The following is a 21,177-nucleotide window of genomic DNA, read 5'->3' as shown; positions in this document are numbered from 1 at the left end:
CGGGTTAGGGTCAGAGGAGGTCGGGTTAGGGTCAGAGGAGGTCGGGTTAGGGTCAGAGGAGGTCGGGTTAGGGTCAGAGGAGGTCGGGTTAGGGTTAGAGGAGGTCGGGTTAGGGTTAGAGCTTCTGCTCGTCTCTTGTCATGTGTGGATCCTGATGTGTGATGTCTGATGTCATGTGTGATCCTCCACTGCACTGAGCTCAGAGCACAACTTCAATACTAGCGTCTGCTAGAGTACATACATAATATACATAAAATGTTTGTTTTTTTTGTTTCACAAGAATCAATAGTGTCCCTGAAGCATTGACGTGTCTCTGCTCTCGAACTTGAACAACCTGGTGCTGCAGGCAACATTCACCTCCACCCTGCCTCCGCCTGCGGTTGGTGATTTCATGTCTAGACCGGCCGCTGCCTGCCATCCGACTGGAGGAAAATCTGACATGCCCTCTACTATAAAACCTGAGGAGAGGCAGATCGATGCTGGCCGGCTCGCTCGCTGCTTTTTTTTCTTCTTTTTTTATTCTGTGGGCTTTACGAAACGGAAAGTTCCAGGTCGGGGTCTGTGCCGTTGATGCCGCAGCAGCTCTGAAGGAGGAGTTTCCTCGCTGCAAGGATTTCAGGGGATTGGTCAGCCATGCAGGCGAGTGATTCTGTTGACACGCGGATGTTTCTTTTTCTGCTTCATGTGTTGTTTGTGTTTTGTGGAACGTTATTGTGCCTTGAAGCTTTTCTCAAACCCTTTCGGCCTCCTTTTCCTCTTCCACCTGATTTGAGTCTTCTGTTGGTTAAACGTCTGAATTGTGTTTCCTATTCTCTCTGCAGTGTTGGGGTGGAGAGATGTGTGTGTGTGTGTTTGTGAATAATTTACAGCCGTTTGGTTCAACCTTGAGGTGACCTGAACATGCACGGATGTCTCTGCTGCCACCTCAGATAACACTTGTCAGAGAGCGTGCTTGACTTTTGTGTCTCTGTGGTCTGTGTGGGAGACGTGGGGTTTGTCCTCCACTCCGGCTCGGTGCGTTACGGCCTCCGGCGGAAACGGCACTGTCAGAACCGTGAGTGTGGTCATGCAAAAAAGAGCAGAAACCATGATTACAAAGTGGAAGAGGGCTTCACTATGAACTAGAAATACCTCCTGGATGAGCTACTGAAGGATTTCAGCCACCTTTAGCATCACTAGCTGCGTTTTCCATTGACGGTAAAATTGCAAGTGTCAGATCTGGTTATGCTTCACCCACACCTTGATCTCCAATAGAAAGTGGTGATGAAAGAGGCATTTACATAAAGCTGTGGGTCATCTGCATGGCAGTGAAAAAAAACCCCATGACGACTGATAACCTGACCCAGAGGACGGAGGTGAAGAGGACGGGACCGAGGACTCAGCCCTGAGGAACTCCACAGGTGAATGTATATTTGATGTGGAGATGAAATCTGTCTGATCTCTGTTGTGACTGGCGTCCGTTTCACGCTGACTGTAGTTGTTGATTGACAGCAATCATTGGCAGAGAAACCGGAGGTCCACAGAACAGGATCTCGTCCTGAAGACTACAAGGACATTTTTGCTTTAGCTGTTTGAACATGTTGCACTTTATCGTACCCGAGAAGGAAACACACTTGTGTAGGCCCACAACTATTATTATCGTTCTGATTTCTTTTGTTTTTCGCATCAGGAAGTAGTGTGTTGTCCTGAAATGCGGTGAATCCACAGAAGCGTCTCCAAATTCCTCGAATATCCCCATCGAAACGTACAAAGTTTCACCATCATATTGTTTTGCCTGGCAAGCAGACGGTTGAAACATTTTGAATAAACATGAAGGAAGTTTGATGAATCATGAAATATTTGAGAAAGAGAGGAATATTTCTGACATCGTGGAGAGACAGCAGAGGAATCACTAGCTGTGTTTCCATAGAATCGCGCAATTTCTCATTGACAGCGAATTCGCAATTCAGAAAAAACTCGTTTTGGTGGCAGGATGAGGTGCTTTTCATTTTTTTTACTTTCTCAAAATTAGTTTATTGCAGAGGAAACACCTTTTTCAACATCACACAGTCGGCAGCCGGATGTTGCCGCTGACGCAAACCATGAAGAAGAAGGCGGCAGGAAGCAGTCGGCGGGTGAAGCCAGGTTTTTTAATGACTTATCAAATTAACAAACTTATTCGCCTGTGATTTTGATCACGTTTATTATCTAGTGGAAACAACAAAACTGCGAAATTGTGCGTCATTAAAAAGTTTTGTTCAATTTTGTAACGGAAACTAAGCTCAAGTTGAAGAAAAACACAAAAATAACTTCTTTCTTTTTTGACACAGATATTAATAAAAATATATACCATGCAAAAAATCCTTTCAGATTCAACACATACAACACTGCACCTCCATAAATATCAGTTTATCTTTCACAAAGGAAGCTCGTCTGCAGGGTTTTGATGAACTGATGTTTTTTTTCCTGCCGTATCTTTGATTGGGTCACAATAAAAAGTCTCACACCGGCTGACAAATTACTAGATTAGCAGCACAATGCAGCAACAGAACGGCGCCTTCATGCTGCATAAAGAGCCTCTGCGTGAGCGTGGGAGGAAACCTTATCGCCTCCTGACCTGATGCTCCCTCTGATCTCTCCCCTCCACCGCCTTCATTCTTGATTATAACGAGAAGTCGCGTCCTGCTCTCTGATTAAACGTCTCCACGCAACAGCGCCTCCATTTACAGAGCGATCCCGCGTGGTTAGTCGATGTTCCTCAGATGAACCGGAGATTTCACTGTAGTGAGATTCTTGTTTTGTTTTTTTTGTATTTATTTTTTCATCATCAGGTGTGCGTCTTCATTTGTCTCGTATCGATGCTTTCCGGGCCGCCGCATGCTGAGTAAACGAAGGTAAAGCCGCTTTCAGCCAGGAGACATTCGGCTGTTTGCGTGACTCTTCGCGGCACCGTGGAGCCGGAACAGCTGAATAAACTTTATTGGTTTTTAGTGTTTTCTGATGGCAGAATTGCTCCGCGCCCACATCAGAGACTACAAAGCATGCTTTCCTTCAGTGGGAAGAAGAAGAAATAAAAGTCCCCCGCTGGGAAGCCCTTCACTCTCAGGCTGTTCCTCCAGCAATAAAAGCCTCATTTGGACGAAGCCGTAATCTGTTGTTTTTCTTTCTCCGGGTTCCACGTTTTTCCCTCCTTGCTTGTTTTTAGAGCCGCGGCTCGTCTGCAGCATCAGCAAACCGTGGGAGGAAACGGGAGTCTGGAGGTGAATCAAAGGTCTGCCGTTGCTGATGGAGCGATGGGAGATTCCTGTTTGCTCTTGGAGGCTGTGATTGTTCCCAGCTAATGGAGGCGATGCGTCGTTGTTTATGGAAGAGGATTAAGGTCACTGAAAAAAAGAAGAGTTCTCATCCAGGAACGCTCTTCAGTTTCCTCTGCGCTGATTGGCTGGAGGTATGTAGGACATTGGATATTAGCTTCAGTGGTTTTGCCAAGACAGTTTGCTCTGTGCGTATTAAAGCACATTAAGGTTTGGTGTCTGAAATATTACAATAGGCAGCTGTAAGTGCTAGTGGAGGGGATTTTGTGTATTTGTTGACTTTAGTTATTCACCAGCGGTTCTGATCCAACTACAAATTATCGGGGGTCCGCCACGGTTTCCTCCACTGTAACTGATCATGGTGCACCCTGATGCTGACCGTAATGATAGTTTGAAGTGAATTGAAATATTATAAAACGTTAAAATTGACCTTATTTTGAAAAGCCAACCCCGATGCCTCCTGTGTGACGCTGCGCTGCTCTCAGGACTGAAGCAAAACTGGATGCGGCAGTTCGAAGTAGAGGGAGAGAAAAGTAATGGAAGATTTAGTTGAATGCTTTTTTTAGTTCAGGCCTGAGAAAATTACCCTAATATTAAAGTATGTTGTGTGTGAATGGCAGGTTTGTAGCTTATGTTTCTTTATGTCTCGAAGGCTCCTTGGTATTTAATCAGCAGCATCGTCTCGGCATGCAGACAGCCAACCACCGCGGTTTAAAGGAGCAGTATGATGTAAAATCAACCTTTTGAGCTTTACATCATGTTATAAAGTTATTCCCTCCTCAAAAACAAACCTGGAGTGTTTTAGAAATCCTTTAATCTCCCGTGGCAACCATTCAGCTGTGCAAAACAACTCGTTGGACCTAGCCCCGCCTTCACGGTCAAAGCTCCTCCTTTAGTTTCCAAGCTGATGTTCTTCTACCTCACAGAGCAACCATCCCTCACTCAGCTCCTTCAGACTAGCCAGCAGCAATTAGCAAACATCTGGTGCAACAGCGGCTCTACTGAGCTCGTTATAGGAGCTACTTCTCAGAGCAACGCCGGTAAAAATGTTAATGGTTAAAGGGTTAACAGAGGAGCCATGTTGTGATGACTCCCTGAAGGCGGAGTTTCAGAAAGAGCGGGAGCTTCTTAAAGACACAGAGGCCCAATTTCAAGCCATTAAATTACAACATCAAATTTACTCTAAATCATTTTTGACAGCGTTTTTATAGCAACTCAGTTCCTGATTTGTCTACAAAATGTGCTTGTAAAACACATAATACTGAAAAAATCCTAGAAGAAACCCTGTCCACTGTTATACTCAGTATAATACCAACTTATAAAAACAACCCTATGCAGCTTCTTTCTCTTAACATTTTACACAGGATGACGTTAACCTGCACTGAATCCTGCCATGGAGAACCAAAGCAGAGCCCTGGAATCAGCAGATTCACTCAGGATGGATCTTTTTATTTAGCCGATGTGAAATGATCAGTGGTATGGCGGATCTCTGTGTGTGTGTGATATTTACCGCTGCGCTCCTCAGAGGTCATAGAAGAGTTCAGTCCGCGGCTCAGACTGAACGCTCCACCCAGCCACAAGCCGGCAGCACTTGGGGAGAAGACGGAGCTCAAGAGAGACTCTCATACGATTTTTGACCCGAGGGGAGGGAGGGCCAACTGGAGACGATAAATGACTCAGACTGACGGAACAGGACTTTTTGCTCCTGCTCTTTCTAGAAGTTTAATAAATATGAAATATGTGCATGGGGGAGAAAAGCTGTCCTTGGCCTGATATGAGATCTGAACCCAGGGAAAGTGAGAACATCTGGACGGCTCTAAAAACCCCCGTCTGACAGCAACGACCCTCAGGACCGAGTCTTGGCTCTGGGTCTCCCGAACCAAATCGGATTAAGGCGGGGAGCCGGGGAACATCAGAGGTGGGAATGTAAGGAATAGAGCGTGCTGAAGGTAGAATAGCTCTTATACAGTTGAACTGACCTCAGCTTTGGCGGAGAAATTGGGGTTAATGCTCATTTAATTCATTCCACGCCCTCCCTCAAGTCTTTGACACCAACTCACTCTCACACAAGCTCCAGCGCTAAAACCGAAAGCCAAAACATCTGGACTTCTCATCAGACTTCTGGAAGCCTCTGCACAATGAAAAGCTTTTATTTTTTTATTTCTCCTGCCTTTTCGTCCAGTTAGACATGTATTTTTCTTTAAGAGTCGGTCTCAACCTGAGCTTTTGTGCTCTGCGTTGGTGTTTGGTTATTAGGTGCAGCAGGTGGCAGTGTGTCTTATAAAAAATGAAAAGTGAAAATAAGAGACTTGTTTGGAAATCAAAGTGTAAGTTAGTCAGAGGAAGACGTTACACCCCGACTCTCTGGACCAGGCGCATCACAAATGTCCGCAAATCGATATTCCACTGAGGTCGGAAAAACACAAGTTTGCCCTTGCAGTTTTCCATTAAATAGGAAGAGACATTAAAATCACACATCAATTAATTTGTTTGCGAGATAAGTCATTAAAATCATGGTAGTGATGAATGTAAACAGTTATGAGATATGGTCATAATCAGAGGAGACGCTGTCATCGTATCCAGGCGTTGGAGCGTTAAACCCCTTATGCGAGGGAGCCACTACGAATGAGGCGTTCTGGGAAAACTGTAGTCGGTGATTTTATAGTAGAGCTGTGGATTCAACACGTTGGAACGATAATAAACTTTTTATGAACTGCGTGATGCTGTGAGAGCTCTGGTGGAGCCAGCTGCACATCGTCAGAAGAAAACAAAAACAGACCATCATCCTCCCACCACTTCCCGTCGTCTTCTTCCTCATCATTTTATTTGTTTATTTATTGTTCCCCCTGTGCTGTTAAATCTTTTCATCTGATATTAATTGTCTTATCCAGTGATTAGTATAGGATGATGGAGCGACGATTCAATCCCACCAGCAGTGGAGTTTATATAGAGGTCCACGAAACCAAGCTTTTATTTTGATATTCCACTTCCACCATTTGTATGACTAAATATTTAGTCTGGACTAAAATACTTAGCTACTAGCTAAATATTTAGATCCAAATACTTAGCTACTAGCTAAATATTTAAATATTTAGCTACTAGCTAAATATTTAATGTAAATATAATAGAAAATATAAATACTTAGCTCCTAGCTAAATATTTAGATCCAAATACTTAGCTACTAGCTAAATATTTAGGTTTAAGCTAGTAAAATATTAGCTAGCTAAACGTATAGGTCCAAGCTAGCTCAGTTTTTAGCTAGCTAAACGTGAAAGGCTTAAATAAGTCAGATTATTACTGTTCATTTTTGACTTGGTAACTTTACAGACGTCTCCCCATAGAAGTCTGGTCGTCCCATTAAATCAGTTTTTGTGTTGGCTCTGCTTCTTCCGGCTCTGTACAGTAACAAAGCTGGTTAGTTTGCTGAAGCTATTTTTTCCCCAGTTGCTGGATAAACTCCAGCACTTTGTGGCGGTTGTGCCGCCTCGATGTTCAGCGCTGCAACACGGAGATGAGTTGTGCCACTTTTAGTTTTCCTTGATTGTAATTAGAGGGGATGGGAACAGACGGCGCCGCCTCACCCCGCTGCTTCTGTCAATCAGCCCATTTAGCATGACTGCGGTACAAGGCTGTGATCACACACATCCTCAGACGCGCTGGATTCTGTCTCCATTAGTTTTCGAATCCTGTCGTTCTCACTTAGCCTGCGCCGTTTGATTAATTTATTTAGCTCCACCTTTTCTCCTCTCCCACAATGCTAACAGCTACGTGGAAACCGATAGCAGCACTGTGTGACGAGTTGGACGTCAGAAGGCAGATTTAATACCAAAACATAAAAAAATGAAGGATTATACACATCTGAGTTAATAATGAGGAGAATGATATATTGTTAGCAGCTTGTGTTTAATGTATAAAGTCATTAAAATTGATTTTGTAATGGATGAGAAAAGTTCTTATGAGATTTTCTCTTCTTCCTGCTCCATTTTGTAAAATAAGTGTTGTGACATAATTACTGATGAAATTTGTTAAATGAAGTGAAAAACCTGGTTGCTCTACAATAATTAATGTAACTTATTACCTAATGTAAATAGCATAATATAAACAAATCTTACTTGACTGTTCTTAGTTTGATCACATCCTAATTTCAGGATGTGAACTGGAACGTCTAATGGAGACCTTGCCCTAAAAACATTTGTAAAATTTCACTTATATAAATTTGGATATTGAATTACAGGAACAAATAAATGTAGTTGGACAACATTAGACAGTTCAGTTTATTTCTCTGCTCAGTGTAACCCTGCCTATTTACAGTTCCATTTGCAAATTGTCAACACATAAAACACACATACCATCCAGTAAATAACTAAAAGACTCCTGGTTTTACATTAATGGCTCTTCTACCTTTAATTACCACGTGTTTATCAGTATTATTAGCCAGGCTAACAGATTAGATAGGCAGGACTCTCCATGGATTATGACATTTGCAGACGACGTTGTGATCTGACTGAATATCTCAACTATATAACCAAACACTGCAAAGTCGCTTGGTCAAACAGAAAAGATCATTTAAAGTGATGAAACGGTAAAGCAGAGGCCACCAATCTAAAGCTTTATTGTGAAAAATAAACATGTCAGTCAGTTTCATCCCCAGTTTTCACTGCATGAGGTAATCTTTGGAAAAGCAGGTTTATATTTGGTAAAAATTTATGTTTTATGATTAGGGAATAAATCTTAATGGCAGGCAACCTGATTATCATTAAACTGGTAATGAAATAAATAAAAAGGAGTTTTTTATTTCTCATATTTATTTGGTCACCTGTCTAAAATAGTGACCTAAGATGGGGTTTTTTGTAAATGTAATTTTGGAAAAAAAAAATCTATGTATATAACACTAACTCTTTCTTTCTAAAATGTATTTTAGGCAAAAATGTGACTTTTATAGAAAAACAAATYGACTTTGAACATTTTATTTTTTTTACTAAGTTGACCATTTGACACCGTTTGTGACAGTGTCAAATGGTCACTGTCACAAACAGTGTAAGTTGTAGTGCTGTAGCACAACTTACAGCGATATATGGATAAAATCTGTCCAGTCCATATCATTTAGTGCTTTCAGAGGCTGGACGCCCTCTCTCTCCGTTTCAAACGGACTCAGTCTGTCCTCAGTCTGTCCTCAGCCTGCAGGTTCACCGAGTTGAGTTTGGACATAAATCTCATGTGTTGCTTTGCTTTCACATCATGGATGCTCCTTTGCAGTCCAAATCTGGCCAGCGCTTTGCTTTTGTCCACCAGAAAAACGTAAATATTCACAGGCAGGATTTATTTGCTCATTCTGTGTGTGTGTGCCAGTGAGTGAGCGATGCTAATTGGTCCGTCCTGCAGAGCCCGGCCTGTCAGCGACAGAAGGGAAGGTGTTTAAAATGCAGAGAGCAGTCACGGCTGGAGGAATTCTAGCTACAACCCCTCCACCTTCCCCACAAGCACCTCCTCCTCCTCTCAGTCTTTTCGCTGCTCCATCTTCCCCCCCTCCCTCCTCTGTCTTCCCCTCTGAAGCATTTACCTTGTCTTCTCTCTTTCTCCTCTCCCCTGTTTGTCATTTCGGTTTCCCTCTCGCTTCTTCCTCTAACACCATCTGGTCATTTTCTGTGACTCAGTGCTGTGGCCTGCAGGAGGCTCTGCCACACACACACACACACACACACACACACACACACACACACACACACACACACRCACACACACACACGCTCGCAGACCTGTGACATTTAAAATCCACTGCCCTAGAGATGTGTGTCAGCGTGTGATACTGGGCATGTTGTGCAGACATTCTAAACACTTCTGAAATCTAGCCTGTCATCTCTTCACAGCCGCCGCTGCAGGTCGCTCCAGGGCCCTCTAGTGGCTGGAAGTAATTATGACGTTAGCGTTGAACAATGAGCACACAAAATATTTTATTGGCTTACAGAAAAAGTATAAAAACATAACACAAAATAATAAAACCCAGTCGTTTACTTGACTTGTGCTAGTAAAAATAAAAATCCTGGTCTGTCTTTTTGGCTGCGTTTCTTAGGAAATCATGCAGTGTAACAAGCTAAATGTATTCGCTATGTTAGCCTGACTTTTTAACTCTTGCATGGTTTAGTAGCTTGTTTAATGGCAGCGAAAAATGGCCATTTGTTCATTATTTTCCTCACATCATGGTCAAAGGAGTAGTTCTGATTTTTTTAAGTGAGTTTTTTAAGGAGAAATTGAAGCCTAGCTTAATCTGACTAGTTTACTAGTTAGTCTGACTAGTAAGCTACTTAGCTACTTACTATTCGCTAGCTACTAAGATAGTAAATAGCTTACAAGCCAGTCGGTAGGCTAATTAGCAAGTAAGCTAGTCAGCATACCAGCTAACTAGGCTAACTAGCTTCCTCTGTGGATTACCACTTAGGCTAGCCAGCCTAACTAGCCACTTCTCTGGCCCTAAGTGGATTAAATGGATTCGAAACACAACCCAACAGAAGCCGCTAGCCAGCCTAACTACATTACTAGTTCTTATGCTAACTAGTAATCCAGATAGGCTAACTAGCTAGTTACTCAGCTTTTTGAGGTTATAAACAGCTTAAATATTGTATTTAAACTACTTAAGGTGCCTAAAACATCTCAAAGTGTAAATGTTTCTGTTTATGTGATGAGCTCCACACATCCTGGAGTTGCGCCACTCAAACATAAGTTGAAGTTATTAAAATCTATTCAGTTATAATAATTGTCACTTTACCATATTTTTTTTTAAATCAACAATGTTCACACTTTTCTGACTTCCAGATCTTTTATAATGTTAGTAAAGGTGCTTTTGCTTAAGCAAATACTACCAAACTATCATGAGAAGATTATATTTTATCATTCCTTAAAATAAGGCGGAATGCAAACCTAAAGCAGACGAAAAATCTCCATCCATAGGTGTTACTTTTTGTCAGCCCTGTGCCGTCATTGGCCTCAGTCAGGTCAGTTTCACAAGTTTTCTCTTTTTGCAGAGCTGGCACTTATTGTGACCCCCCACAGCCCTCCTCCTCCTCTCGCTGCGTCTCTGGCCCTAAGTGGATTAAATGGATTCGAAACACGAGCCAACAGAAGCCGCAGCCACACTAAGAGCATTGCCTGAATTATAAGCAATCCACGGCGGATTGATTTCGCAGAGTAAAGAGCCGGAGCGCTGTAACCGAAACGCATGGAGCGTTCTCGGTAATGTGGCTCTGTCACGTTGACCCAAAAAGGCCCATTATCAGTCTGCTGAGAGAGGTTCATCTAATATGCAGCACAGTTTGTGAAAGCTAATGGTGACACCTTTGGAAGAGCGTGACTATTTTCTGGTTGTAAACTGGTCTTACTGGGGGGGGATTCTCACCTAACTGGTTGATTTGTGCTTTGATACTTGGTTGACTGGGCCAGAAAAGTGAAGTTTACACTGTATCATTTGCTTTACAAACTGTTCTCTGCTTGAAAGGATCCCCGGCTGAGTCATTTCCTCTGGCAAAGTGAAAATCTTCCTATCTCAGAGGAAAAACCAGGTTTATGATGTTCTTTTTACCAAGAACTAACTTTGTGTTGTGAAAAAAAAGGACTTGAAGCAGTGTCTTTCTACTTCATGCTCATTTTCAGGGATGCACCAATCCACTTCTTTCACTACCGATATCGATACTGATATCGATACCGATATCTGAGGCGTAGCATCGGCCGATGCTGAAAAACAGAGATGAATTTACTGAAAATGTTTCTTTTTTTAAAAACACTGACATAAATGTATTGAATTACTAATTTATTTGATAACTCGGCACCAGTACATCACATTTAAATACACTAATAGCTTCTCAAGTTTGGTCAAACATGGAAAAACAACTTCCATTTGTTCAATCAGTGCAAATTAAGAGTAGAACAGCTGCTGGAAAATAAATGATAAGGAAACTGACAAAAACAACAGATTGACTATTTGGTCAACATGTAAACAATAAACTGCAACAAATCGTCTTTCAGGTGGTTCAGAAAGTGGAATTAGGAATTTTAAATGTTAAATAATAAAGCATGATGTCGCCCAGAGCTCAAAGCATAGAATTAGACTGACTAGATCTGCCCTTATGGATCAGAAACAGGATCTAGTAATCTAGAATTTGTTTTGGTATCGGGATCGATACAGATATTAATATCAGTTCGCTGCATCTCTACTTGTGTTCACCCGGGCAGTTAAAACCTAATTATTGTTACAGATCAGTTTCCTGCATTAACAACACTCATAACCGAGTGATTACATCACTGACCTCTGACCTCAAATGAATCTGTCTTATAAGAGCCGATGTCCTAGAAGTGTTTAACTGGCAGAGCTGGGAAATAAATTCAGGAGCATTATAACGAGAGTTTTTGACATAATTGTTTTTAACGAGGCACAAAACTCATAATGAGAAACTTTCCAGTTTTAATGAGTTATAAAACTAAATCATAGTTGGTTATTATGACTTTTGTGTCTAATTAAAACCAAAATATGTTCTCATTTAAATAGGAAAGGTCATTACAGTAAACTGGCAACCCATCTCAGGATGCTCGGAGGTCCTGTACGCATGGAGTCGAGCGCGGTAAGGTTCTGTAAACGATAGAGAAAAAATGTGCGTCAACAGATATGCAGCAGAAGCACAGTCGTTTGCTTTCAGTTTTACTCCATTCTGACCAAAAGTATTACTATTTCCATAGACATGACATGCTCCATATGCTTCCATATACCTTTACTTAAACTCAATATAAACATCAATCTCTGAGGAAACACACTCATAAAGACAATCCTCATGTTAGCATTTCTACTTCCAACAACTTATTTTAGATCTATAACAAACAGTTGGCATGTAATGAACTTTCACTGCTTCTGGAAGCTACACATTAGTCTCTCTGACTTCCACTGGTAACGGCGTTTTCCACAGCTGCTGCGTCGTAGACATGCTAATGGCTAACAGAAGACGCTAAAAATATCCCTTTTGTTACCACACAGGCAGTTTTTTATTCTAATAATGGTAACATTACAAACGTACCACCAGAACTACAACGAGTGACCAAAGGACAGCTTGGACCAAAATTAGGCTACAATGGAGTTGATGTCAGCAGGTAAATATGGCGGTACATACGTTAAATGGTTAAAGCGTTCTGCTGTATGAGCTTTTAAACAACTTTATAACAAGAGATGAAGGGTGTTTTCACTGCTGATAGTCTGGTAGCTCTTGATTGAGGACCAAAATTGCTAAATTAGTTATATTTTCAGCTGGCACAGTTTGTGTCCAAACTAATTGAAAAACCTGTTCAGCCTCCTCGCCTGTGGTGGCGCTGCACCAAGAACTGCTGAAGGAAAATACAAGAAAACCTCAGAAGAAGAAACTGAGTGCAACTTTTCTTCTTCACAAAATGTAAACAAAAATGGAGTGCCGTCGGATTGTTGGATTTCTCTTTGTCGTTGGTGAAAGGCCATTAGCCATTTCTCCTGCCATTAGTCATTCCTCCATGACTCCCACGTTTGTTTTGGTTGTATTTACCCAGAATGCCCTGTGCTTTAGTCCGCTTCCTGCTTTTAGAGCGGTCTGCGGTCCGCTTGGCATCGACATCTGAATCGCAACATACTTCACATCAACCAAACCGAGACGTTGGGTTTTAGGTTCACTTCTTTGACATTACAGTTCGATTGCAAGTTCACACCTCGCCAAGCGGACCGGAGTTTTATTAAAGTGGACTAATCAGGACTGGTGTGAATGCACCCGTAGAGTTTGACTGCGATAAAGAAACACAAAGAGTTTTGCTATCTGTTCTCTATGAGTTTAGCCAGTGATTATATGACTGAAAATAAGTATTTTGTTCCAACATATCCGCCGCTTCCCTATTGCATGAGCTGGAAACGGCTGATTTTAGACAAACCATAATCATAAGTCTGATTGCAGGAAATAACTACACAGGAAAGAGATGATGAAGATGTATTGGGTTTAATTTCCACTGCAGATTTTAGTCTCTGACATTACAGCCGTCAACATCACAGCCACCGTTTTAACAGATGCGTTTCCTGACTAGTTCTTCAGGTCGTTTGCTGAAACCATCTACATTCTGTTTATAGAAAGAAAACCGCTGCCGCCATCTTTCCTTTTCACTGGTGCCCATTAGCATGTTAAATGCAAAATGCTCCCCTTCTTTTCTGCGATCGTTACAGGGCCGGAGCCTGGCCTGTTTCCCTGCTCGGTGATTTGATTGGACCTGATTGGATTTGCTGCCTCGGCCGCAGCCCCGTCTCCCTGCCGCTTTCTCTCCGTCTCTGTAGTTAATGGAGCCTTTCTAAAGGCTTTATTAGAAGTAATTTGCTGCAGCGAGTGCTGACTGATATCTGGGCCGTGACCCTGTCTCTCGGCTGAAGGGTAAAGAGGGAGTCCCAGTCGCAGTGGAGATGGCAGGCCCTGCACTCTGTCCATAGATTAGAGTTTCTGCCCTCCATGCAGAATGCATTGAAGAGCTCTCAGGAGCGGACGGCGACGGACCGGGAGATGACAGTGATTACTAACAGAGATGTGTTCGGATGGGATTGACCCATCAAGTGAAATTCTCATACAGACAAGAGTGACTAAAATGGTTATTCCTTTAGTACAGGCATCTCTTTGGTGAATGTTTGGGACTAGGGACTAAGTTTTAAAAATGCAAGTATTATGTAAAATCCGCTTTTCATTTTTGAGATTTTCATTATGTTATTGCCTCATCAAAAACATACCTGGATGAGAAATCATTTAATCTCCCATGGCAACCATTCCGCTGTGCAAAACGCCTGGGTGGACCGAAAGAGCCACGATCGAAAGCTGCTACATTTTCCGAGCTTCCCCCTCACAGAGCAGCTCTTTCCCCACTCAGCTCCTTCAGACTAGCCAGCAGCAATTAGCAAACATCTGCTGGAACTGAGCATCTGCTGAGCTCATTATAGGAGCTACTGCTCAGTGCAACGCTGGTAAAAACGTTGTTAAAGGGTTAATAGAGGACCCATGTTGTGATGACTTCCTGTAGGCGGAGTTTCAGAAAGAGCAGGAGTTTCTTAAAGAGACAGAGGCCCAATTTCAAGGCGTTATATTAAAAGTCATACTTCTTTTAAGTCATTTTTGATATATATAAATAGGATTTCTATAACTGAAGCTAACATAGTTACTTGATTGTGCACTATGTGCCTTGAAAACAAGTCGCACTGTCCCTTTAAGCAAACCCAATGCACATATAGGCCTGACACAATACATTTATCTGGACGGCAAATTGTCCCAGAAGTTTTTGCGATAAGCGATATTATTGTTGTTTTCAAACTCTATATTTATAATTGCATAATAATAATAATAATAGTAATAACACTATTACTGGACGAGTAAAACACAACCAAAAACAATAAATAAAACAGAAATAAAACCCACACACCCGAAACCATAAATAAAATGTATAATGAAGACGATGTAAACAACAAAATATTAATCATCAGAATGCAAATTATTGAGCAATTATTTAATTAATAATCGCTCAATAATGCGATTATTTGATTAATTGCGACAGGCACATTGCATTTTCTTACCTGAAATGAAACATCAAGCTAAACTCAATGACAGCCTCAGAGTTACAGATGGGAACTATTGTTCTCTTTACACACATGGTCTTTCACACTGCAGTAGTAAAAATAGAAACTGATTGATGTTCTTAAAATTGACTTTATTTTGATTGTAGCTCAGCACATCTAGAATACACCCCCATTTAATTCTATAGATTTCCTGTCAGTGCTTTTAGGAAACTGGCAGAAGACTTACTTTTAGCTCATAAAACGTTGATGAGGCTTTATCAGATTATTTTTTAACAGTGACATGCAGTGAAGTTCAAATTCATATTTAGAAGGGATTAAACATGCAAATATAATTTAAGCTGGAACTTGAACTAGAAACCTGTTTCTGATGCTGGAGCGATGGAAGGAGTAGCTGTGAACCGTAATTCAGATACTTTGCTGTGTCAAATTGAATGTTTTGAGAATGTTGTGTGGAGGAACGTGTTTGAGCGTAATGCTTAAACAGCCGGTGTCGGTATCTAATAATCTGTCAGTAATCTGCTGAGCGGGGGAACGGTCCTGGAAACGGACACAGTCTTTAGAAATCTTCAGCGGGGACTGCTGAACATTTTTGATTCAGATGGAATTTGTGGAACATATTTTTAAAAACTGGAACAACATGTGTCTAAAAGAAGCAAAGAAGCATGCCATTTTATTCAGATTTATGGCTCAGTTTTTGAAAGATGGACATCCTGAGACTGATCAGGAGCACATGTGTCAGAAAGCACAGAGCTACTGCAAAATCCTCAGCTGCCTGTAAAACCTTTCCTGATGCAAACGGTCCCCAGATTAATATTAAAGCTGCATTTATCGTCACTAAGTTCATTCTGCAAAGGCAGAAGCAGAACATAAAATATGAAATGTTTTCCCAGGTTAAAAGTTAAATAATTTACCTGTGAACTAGCTAGTTGCAATAGATAGCCAGTTACAGTGGAAGACTTTTTTCAGTTGGAAAAAGTAAAATAAGTTGCTAGTGGAACTAGCCAGTAAGCAGCTAATGCTAACTAGCTATTTCCACGTTTTAAGTAAAAAGAGTTGCCAGTGAAACCAGGTAGTAAGCAGCTTAGGCTAACTTGTTAGCTAGCAGCCCATGCTAACTTGCTAGTTCCACTGATATTTCACTAAAAACAAGATTTTCTCCACATATTATAATTAAAATAAGTTGCTAGTGGAACTTGCTAGCAAGCAAGCAGCGGCTTACTAGCTAGTTCCACTAGCAACTTATCTCACTTATAACTAGATGTATTTTATATTTCCCATGTTATAAGTGAAATAATCTGCCAGTGGAACTAGCTAGTTAGAAGCACGCGCTTGCTAGCTGCGCAGCATCAACTTGCTATTTGAAGCACTAATAGCCAGAATAAATATGCTAAGCGGATGTGATGTTGATATCAATATTATGTATTCTGTTCTTAATAAATATTTGAGATCCTCAAATTACAGAAATTTTAAAACCTACCTCCAGATTTCCAAAAACACCCAGATTTCTTACCTTTCTGGAATTCAGCAATCCAAAGCTGTCTGCTTTTATGCTGCTTGAGCCCAACTGAGAATAAGTATGTATGCAAATATGATTGTGCATCTCTGACTGTGTGTCTGAGTATTATTTTGACAGAGCACCTCCTGCTGTTGCTTTGTATGAATGATTCAGAGATCAACTGAGCTCATAAATAATTTAGAGGACATGCGTTCGGCTGTGAATATTTCATAGTGTGTGAAAGTGAGCAGAAACGCTCGGATTGTCGTTTGGCATCGGCCGGTCTGCTCTCAGAAGAAAAAAAATGAGAGAGAGAGAGTGTAGACAGGGGAAAATTATAGCAACCGCTTCCCTTTTTTTTGTCATTTTTAGTTCGAGAACAACCTGTGGCACTTTAGTCTCTTATGCTAAAGCAGCTTTCACAAGCCCACAGCATTTTATACAAAAAAAGTTTCTTTACCGGAAAACACATGATCAGAAGTGTGGCTAAAGCTGATGAAATGTTGGACAAAGCTTTCAGATTTTGTCCAGGCACCATGTTGGTTCCCTGACAAATGGACTAAAGTTGGTATTTATTCAGTTTCCTTTAGAGGTCGGTGTCTGGATTGTTTGATTAGGGCAATAAAAGTTAGTGGTTTGATCTGGGAACTAAGTGTAAGGTTCTTTTGAGTAGCAGAAAAACATTTTCTGTTGGTTGCTGTATTGCAATTCTAAATAATTGACGTTTGAAGTTTTAAATCAAATCAGTGTTTTCTAGATTGTAAATAGCAATGATTTGTGCTAAAGTATCCAAGTTTGTTACTTACTTCCCTAAATACTTTATGCTGCATTGCAGATAGAAGCTAAAAACCCAGAACAGTGGAATAAAATAACTTTACTTCGTCCAGTTAACTTTCCTGTTGATCATTGGCGCTCCTCTAGCTGGAGATTTTTTATCTCCACCAAATCAGTGTTTTCTATTTTTTATCAGTTATTATTAATGAAGAAATAAAATCGGTGTAAATTTGTTCATAATATTAACTAAGGGAGCATTCCCACCAGCCTTGTTTAGTTCACTTTAATTGAACTCCAGTTTGTTTGCCTTCTTTCAGTGGTTCTCAGTGCAGCGCCTCCACAGGCGAGGAGGGGAATAGCATTTTTAAATGAATTGTGCAATCTGAAAGAAAACAGCAGCAGCTGAAAATGGATCAAATGTTGCTATTTTGGTCTCCAATCAAACCAAGTCTACCAAACTATCTGGTGAGGAAACACCAGATAGCCCCCAAAAAGACGGTTGTTTTTGAGGCGATTCATTTAACGTCTTTAACAACTACAGTGTTTGTTTCTACACTCCTATTAGTACACAAGGCAGTCGTCAACTCTGCTATGGTGCATTACATCCTCAAACACACACACGCACCTATTCCCCTGGGGAGAAAATCAGGCAGATTTGACAGGACGGGCTGATATGAACAAGTAAGCAGCAGGATAAAGAAGCAGTTCCCGCAGACAGAACGTCGCTCCAGGTGTTTGAGTCTGTGTAGATTTTAAATAAGTGCCTGCTGCAGCCCATTAAACATGCGATCCTTACCTGGATTAGGTGTGTGTTTGTGTGTGTAGATGTGTTTGTCAAATTGATGTGTAACTCGCAGTGAGGAGAGGGAGCGATGTTAGCAGCTCTGCTGTTTGTCAGGCTTGCAGAAGCCCTGCCTCCTCTAGTCTGGGTTTCTCTCTCAGCTGATGGAAAATCAAATTGAATCTCATCTTTCTTCCCCTATCAGCCAGTCAACATGTCAGTGAGTTTTGTTGTGTGGGACCTTGCTTGAATTTTTTTCCCACTTTGTGCCCTTTTATTTATTTTTTTTATTTATTTTTTTATCGCGCTAAATGTCGTCTTGATGTGAAAGTGGCTGGCATTTGCATTTTGGCTCCAGTAAAACGTGACATTTCGTAAGAGAAATCCCTTTTTAAACGATCAGCATTGTTTTTTCCTGGCAGGATTATTATAGTTAATAACACTAGTTATAGTAAAAATGAGGATACCAATAATGGTAAAACTAGTGAGATAGTAGCTGTATTTTTTAATGTGTGTTAGGCTTATGACATAAATGTCATAAATACATATTTGAGCAAGGTTGTAAAAACGTCCATTGCTACTATGAATAAAAAATGACCCATCATGACGGCTACTTTGGGCCTCTGGAGGTTTTCCTTTTAACGATTTATTAAAATTATGATAAAGTTTGTCAAAACTTAAATTCACAGAAGAAAGTAGATGCATTTGATCAACACAAAAAAACTCCAGTCAGTCCATCTCACATAATCATTTAAATGACAAAATACCCGTCTCTGTTGGCAACACAACGTCCCCTCAGTTCTGCGTAGGCAGATCAGAAGCAGGTTATATTTCCGTTGTTGTGTCTCATACAGGCTCTTTGTCCGTCCTGACAGCAGTACTGACATTCTCCTCATCACTTCTTGTCCATAAAAAAAAATAAATAAACGTTGAAATTTCTGAGCTCGAAAAGTCAAAATCTTCACAAAAGTTTTGCCCAAAATTTCTCAGACAAAAATGTGGGACTTTTGACGCTCAGAAATGTCCAACTGTTTTCTTGAAAATTTGAGACATTTTCTTTCGGCAGAAATTTATGTTTTTATTTCAGTCTGCAGAGGCCCTGATACTCCATTATAAATCACAGCTACATTTCGTGTTATATTGTGAGAAAACCCTGCTGTGCTTTCACTTCCTGTTGCTTGCGTCATCACATTTTCACACTGTAATACAGAGTACACAGCTGCAGTACGTAGAATGCACCCTGCAGACAATACTAGGATCCACTGCACTGGCACATCATCAGTAAGTTCTCATCCGAAACAGCGGAGCATCATCATGTCACTCCAGAGTGAAGTATTTGATTGGCTGACTCTTCTCTGCTGATGGGCATCACCATCTCCGCCTACAGCTGCAGCAGACAGTTTGGTTCCATTCCATATTTTTTCCTCTCAGTAATCAGATTCATAATCGAGAGAAAGGTCTACATCAAGGACGGTCTCCGTGCGAGTCCAGCTGCGAGCGTCCCTGAACTACACGTCACGGCGTGTAGTCATTAATAAAAACTCGTCGATATGATTGTGTCTCAATTAAAAGGGGATGTGGCGAGAGGCCCGGCTGGTTTCCCGGTGTCAGAAGTGAAAAATGAAGATTGCTGCACAGTGTGGTCTGACAGACATTGACAGAGAGAGACGGAGGTTAGGGAGAGAGAGAGAGAGGGAGGAAGGGAGATGTGCGCCGCATACCAAACACCCGCCGCTTCATTGTTGCACTGAGACACGTCGAAGTTTCGCTGTTCTCCTAATTAAAAGCGCTGATTAACCCTGCCTAGTGTGGTGTTAGGGTTACCATGCTTCAGCCCTCGAGATCTGCCAACTCTCATTTCTCCATCAACTACGACAAGGCGTCCAGGTCCTGGACATGGTATGATGCTCTTAGTTTGAAGTTTTGGGGATCATCAACTTTTTTTTTTTGCCAAATGTGACGCAGACCTTTACGATCAGTTTGGTTTCCAGAACATATTTGCAGACAAAGGGTCTGTTTTTATCTTAAATGCAACATATATTTGTACAGTTGTGACTTATTTACAGCTGAGTGTGTTGTTCTTTGAGGAAATGACCTTTTTTGAAGCCACAAATAGGCCTTAATTGCTTAGTAAACGATYAATCGATTAGCTAAATGTATTCGATTATGATACTTAATTACTGAATCATTACTAAATGATTAATAACTCAGTAAACAATTAATCTATTAATCATAATGGATTAACAAATTACTAAACAGTTGATTAACTGCTTAGTAAAATATTAACTGATTGTTTAGTAAGTTATTAATCGTTTGGTAAATATCATTTTCCGCACTATTAAGGCGCACCGGATTATAAGGCGCGCCTTCAATGAATGGCCTATTTTAAAACTATTTTCATATATAAGACGCATAGAATAGAAGCTACAGCGGAGGCTGGAGTTACGTTATGCATCCACTAGATGGAGCTGCACTAAACAATGTCAACAAAACAGTCCGACTCCGGTTGGCGAGGAGAGCCTTCTGCAACTGGGCCGGGGCGTGGCCGGGGCGTGGCCGGACGATGGTGACCCTTCTGCGTTCGCGCACAGCATGTTCGTGGAGAACGTGGTGCTAAAAGACCTGCAGACGACCTGATTATCAGGTTCGTAGGTAGATAGGTCAGTCAAACTTTATTAACAAACCAGCGTTCTGACAACTATCCCAGCATGCACCACGCGCTTCTTCTTCTACGGGCGAAAATTAAGTCGGCGGCTACTTACCGTAGTTGTTAGACCTGATGTGGCTTAATATTGGTCCATATATAAGGCGCACTGTCGGCTTTTGAGGAAATTGAAGGTTTTTAGGTGCGCCTTATAGTGCGGAAAATACGGTAATCAATTATTTGACGATTGTTTGAATAAGTTGTTAATTTGATTAACCGTTCCAGCTCAGCTAGCATGCATCCTGCATGGCTTCTGTCATCGATGCCCTTCTGGCTCAGCTAATGAGGTTGTTTCATGTTTTCCATCGGATCCTGTGCGGTTCGCCCGGCGCAGCGCTCTCAGGTGGGTGACTACAGCGGTGCCAGCCCACAAACGGCCCACATAAAACGGCCCGGGCCTGCGTTTGTTTGCGTGTGCACACCAGTGAGTGCTGGCGACGCTTAAGGACGAGAAGATTAAAAACCGATGTTTGGCCGTTGTCGGTGCGCACGGATCAGGAGTGTGTGTGTGTGTGTGTGTGTGTGTGTGTG

The 21,177-nt window shown here is 41.4% G+C and overlaps 1 protein-coding gene across 4 annotated transcripts in view; it reads left to right on the top strand.

Annotated features, from left to right (window-relative positions):
* Positions 1 to 21,177, top strand: part of enox1 (ecto-NOX disulfide-thiol exchanger 1) — an 88,644-nt gene that overhangs the window by 34,783 nt on the left and 32,684 nt on the right. The window contains exon 1 of one of the 4 annotated variants that reach the window (XM_008402275.2): positions 2,464 to 3,427. The exons of 2 other annotated variants lie outside the window; for them this stretch is intronic. The gene's annotated coding sequence lies outside the window, so the exon portion shown is untranslated. Of the gene's footprint in view, positions 1 to 2,463; positions 3,428 to 20,964; positions 20,990 to 21,177 lie in introns of those variants that run through there. One more of the 4 variants, XM_008402276.2, reaches the window with a different exon arrangement.

Source organism: Poecilia reticulata, unplaced genomic scaffold (assembly GCF_000633615.1).
Source record: "Poecilia reticulata strain Guanapo unplaced genomic scaffold, Guppy_female_1.0+MT scaffold_207, whole genome shotgun sequence".
In the NCBI taxonomy this organism is placed as follows: Eukaryota; Metazoa; Chordata; class Actinopteri; order Cyprinodontiformes; family Poeciliidae; genus Poecilia; species Poecilia reticulata.
This window is presented reverse-complemented; position numbering and strand designations above follow the sequence as displayed.